A 4,925-nucleotide genomic window follows, 5' to 3' on the forward strand; every position below is an offset into this window, starting at 1 on the left:
TCACCATATCTAAGACACCAGCTGAACTCACTGACATCTAGACAATGACAGACTGACAGTAAAAAGCATATAAAAAGCCAGAGACTTGGGCAGTTCACCGATGCTTGGCAACTCCCAAGACCAAGACAGACCATCACTCTGTCTGGCCGCATTCTGAAGTTTTTGCCCAAGACATCGAGACACCGAGACTCTACCAGAGACCTGTTACGACTGCACGTGATCATCAGGACCTGCAGCTGAGCAACTTTTGCCGGGAGAGAGCAACGATCATGGTGGATGCTGAGAGCCTCCACATGGAGCACCTAAGGACTGGGACGTTGGGCTCTGGCCCTGAGGTACTCCCTAAGATCTAGGAGCTCTGAACATTGGTTCAGATCTTCCTGCTTCTCCCCTTGAGTGTTTGTGTTGTTTGTGAATGTATTTTGGGCTTGTTGTGTAAAATATATTGTACTTGCAACCTCTCACTCGTGTGGAATCTCTTCTGTCCCTATGCGCCCGTCCTGGCTCTCCTGAGCAGCAATATTGGACAGTTCTGACCCTCAGGACTGATCCAAATTCAGCTCAGGACACTCTCTCTTTCTCTCTCTTGCTTTTCAGTAGTCCGGACATCCTGGGGCTCAACGGAGATCAGGCAGACATGCTATTGATCCCAGAGCTGCAGGAGAATGGGGAACGCCCTGACTCCTTCTCTGATAGGGGGTCATGCTCCAGCCTGACGTGAAATCCAGGTGGGACCAGCCCAGAGTCGTGGCCCAGCCCGACGTGGGATCCAGGCAGGCCAGATGCAAGATTCTGGTCGAGTCTGACGACCCCACACATTGTGAGATTTTCCGGGAGCAGCCATCTCATACTGTCCTCACCCTCTGCTTGGGAGCTCCGCCTTGTCTATAGACTTTCCATCCTACTTATTCTCATTCTCATCCCTCTCCTTATATTCTTTTTTCTTGAAGTTTATCCCACGGTGGGCCAGAAAGTCTCATCATCATCAGCTCTCCTTGATCTAGTTCTTAGTCATTTTCAGGATTACAAATGAGTGGCCTCAAACATGTCCCGACTCCGTGTCAAGCCAACCCACCTCCAGTGGCCCTCCTTTGAAGTCAAATGGCTGCCTGAAGGGTCCTTTAACCTGTCCCTCATCTACAGGGTTCAAGGACTTATCTTCAGGGAACTGGGGCACCCTGACCAGATCCCCTACATTCTAGCTTGGCAATATCTGGTCACTGCCCCTCCCCCGACTGGATGCGTCCCTTACTGCTGCCCCTGCCATCAGGGACTATGGGATCAGCCACTTTGCTTCCCCTGAAGAAAGTCCAGACCAAAAATCCATCAGGTCCTGAAGTCCTCCCTTCGGCACCAGAAGAGGATTTACTCCTGCCCCCTTATGGGACCCCATCGAGTGCTCAGGATAGACCTAGAGAGCACTGGTCCCAAGCCTCTTCCTCTTCTTCCAGTCCTTCCTGGTCTCCATCCCCGGCTCCCATGGCTGAGCTGACCCCTCCCATGGCCGAGCCCAGCCCATTGCACACTTGCTTACGGGGGGGGGGCACGGACCTGTACGAGCTCTTCCCCTGAGGGAGATTGGGCGATTGGGCCCCCAAGGGAGGACGGAATTGCACCCGTAGTATACTTTCCCTTTTCTACTAGTGACTTATATAATTGGAAGTTACAGACTCCCTCATTCACGGAGAAGGCTCAGGCCCTAGTTTCCCTCCTGGATACCATTCTTTTTATCCACCAACCCACTTGGGATGATTGCCAACAGTTATTGAATATCCTGTTCACCACTGAGGAACAGAACCGCATCCTTTGGGAATGCAGACACACAGGCCCTGGAAATGATGGACGACTGACAGAGAATGAGGACTCCATTACAGCTGCTTTTCTTCTCACATGCCCAATGGAGGGGTGGGACTATAACACTCCCGAAGTTAGGGAACACCTAAAGGTCTATAGCCAGATTCTTATGGGGGTTCTCCGGGCAGCTGCTAAGCGCCCCACCAATTTGTCTAAGGTCAGTCAGGTGATGCAGGGAAGGGATGAGTCTCCTGGAGCGTACCTGGAGCACCTCCTAGAAGCTTTCAGAACTTATACTCCCATTAATCCAGAGGCCCCAGAGAATCAGATGGCCATCAATATGGCTTTCATGAATCAGGAAGCTCCAGACATAAAACAAAAACTTCAAAAGCTGGAAGGTTTCCAGGGGAAAAACCTTTCTGAACTGATGGTGGTGGCGAACAAGGTATTTAACAATAGGGAAACCCCTGGAGAAAGACAAACTAGAGGGCTGGCTAGGATATTGTTGGCTGAAAGAGCAATGAATCCCAAATGGGGCGACCCCCTATGAAAAAGGGAACTCAAGCCCCGAGACCCCCACAGGAAAGTCGGCCCTGCCTAAAAAGAGACCATTGTGCATATTGTAAATAGCTGGGCCACTGGGCTAGGGAATGTCCTCAAAGGACAGGATCCCAGCTTCCCTCCAAGCCCAAGATCCTCGAGCTGGTGAACTTAGAAAACTGAAAGGGCCCGGGCTCGGGCTCAGTGAGCCTCCACCATGAGCCCTGGTTGACCCTACAAGTGGAGGGACGAGCTGTCGACTTCCTAATCAACACCAGAGCACAGTATTCAGTTTTGAAAGAGCCAATGGGAAAATTGACCAGTAAATGCACCTGGGTGCAAGGGGCCATGGGAATCACTCAACACCCTTGGACCACCAAAAGGGAAGTAAACTTAGGTAAGAAGACAGTTTCACACTCCTTTATGGTGGTCCCAGAATGCCTGTATCCCTTACTGGGTAGGGACTTGCTAAATAAAATGAAGGCTCAGATCCATTTCTTTGGGAGAGGACCTCCTGATGTGACTGCACTGGATACAGCCTATGTCCTATGTTTACAATTAGAAGAAGAATGGAGAGTGCATGCCCCACCACATCAAAAGAGACCAACCACTATCCTCAAGGACCTCCAGGCAACAATCCCTGGAGTTTGGGCAGAAACTAATCCCCCAGGAAGGCCATCCAACAGCCACCAATAATGGTGACTTTAAAAACTAATGCTCAGCCTGTAAAACAGTACCTGAAGACTCTCGAAGCCAGGGCAGGAATTACCAAACACATAAACCACCTTAGGGAGTTTGGTATTCTGGTTCCATGCCGATCTCCATGGAACACCCCTCTCCTACCCATCAAGAAGCTGGGGACTAATGATTTCTGCCCAGTGCAGGATTTGAGAGAAGTTAACAAGAGGGTAGAGGATATCCACCCTACAGTCCCCAACCCATATACCCTGCTGAGCTCATTCTCTCCAGAGAGAAAAGTCTATACCATTTTAGATCCCAAGGACGCCTTCTTTAGCCTGACCTTGGCAAAGGAAAGCCAACCCATCTTTGCCTTTGAGTGGCGAGACCCAAACCAGGGGTTTAATGGACAACTCACTTGGATGCGACTGCCACAGGAGTTCAAGAACTCCCCCACGATCTTTGACGAGGTTCTACATCAGGACTTGCAGGAGTATCGGGCCTCGCACCCAGAGGTAAGCCTCCTACAGTACGTAGATGACTTGTTGATTGCCACTAAGGATGAGGGCACTTGTCTTCAGGCCACCAGAGATTTGGTCCTGACCTTGGATCGATTGGGGTATAAAGTGTCTGCCAAGAAGGCTCAGCTCTGTGTCACAGAGGTAATGTACTTGGGGTACATATTAAGGGATGGACAGAGATGCCTGTCACCAGCCAAAAAGCACCATTATGGGAATTCTGAGCCCAAGATCCCGCAGACAGTTGTGAGAGTTCCTGGGATCGTCAGGCTTCTGCCGGCTCTGGATACCCGGATTCGCCGAGCTGGCAAAACCCCTGCATGAAGCCACTTGAGGGAATGAGTCATCCTTCCTATGGACTGAGACTCAGGAGAGGGCCTTTCAAGAAATTAAAAAGGCTTTATTGCAGGCTCCGGCCTTAGCTCTGCCAGATATCCATAAGCCCTATCAGCTCTATGTTAATGAATGAGCAGGAATAGTGAAGGGAGTCCTGACCCAGATGCTCAGGCCTTGGAAGAGACCTGTGGCTTACTTGTCAAAAAAGCTTGATCCCGTGGCCTTGGGATGGCTGGGCTGCCTCAGAATTATCGCAGCCATGGCCTTGTTGGTTAAGGATGCAGACAAGCTCACCCTGGGACAGCCCCTGATGGTCATCACTCCTCACTCGATTGAGGGTGTCCTTAAAAATACCTCCCTCATCGATGTATGACAAATGCTCAGCTGATGCATTATCAGGCATTGCTCCTTAACACCCACCCCCATCCAGTTCCTTCCAGCACTGCTCTCAATCCTGCTACTTTGCTACCAGAACTGGATCTTGAGGTCCTGCACAACAGCCTGGAGGTACTGTACAGCTTGCATGGGACTCGGGAAGACCTGACGGATGTTCCATGGCCCCATCCAGACTTAATTCTGTTCACAGATGGAAGTAGTTTCATTAAGGAACTAGGTACGTGGGGCAGTAGTCATCAGTCCATTGCAGACAGTGTGGGCCTCCTCTGTACCAGTCGGGACCTCTGCCCAGAAGGCTGAAATAATTGCCCTGACTCAGGCCCTAAAGCTAAGTAAAGACCAGACTGTTAACATTTTCACTGATAGCCATTACGCTTTCAATACAGCTCATGTCCATGGGCTATATACAAGGAGAGGGGGCTCCTGACAGCAGAAGACTATCAAAAATAAACAAGAGGTCTTAAAACTCCTGGAGGCCATATGGTTACCAAAGAGACTGGCCATTATCCATTATCCGGGGCACCAAAAAGGGGATTCACTGGAGGCACAGGGAAACAGGGGAGCGGACCTAGCGGCCAGAGAAGCAGCCCTAACAACCTCGAACCTACTGGTTATCTTGCCTGAACCCCTCTTACCAGAAGAGCCCTCCTACTCAGCTCAGGA

The sequence above is a fragment of the Nannospalax galili genome, unplaced genomic scaffold (genome assembly GCF_000622305.1).
Source record: "Nannospalax galili isolate Female #2095 unplaced genomic scaffold, S.galili_v1.0 scaffold5488, whole genome shotgun sequence".
In the NCBI taxonomy this organism is placed as follows: domain Eukaryota; kingdom Metazoa; phylum Chordata; class Mammalia; order Rodentia; family Spalacidae; genus Nannospalax; species Nannospalax galili.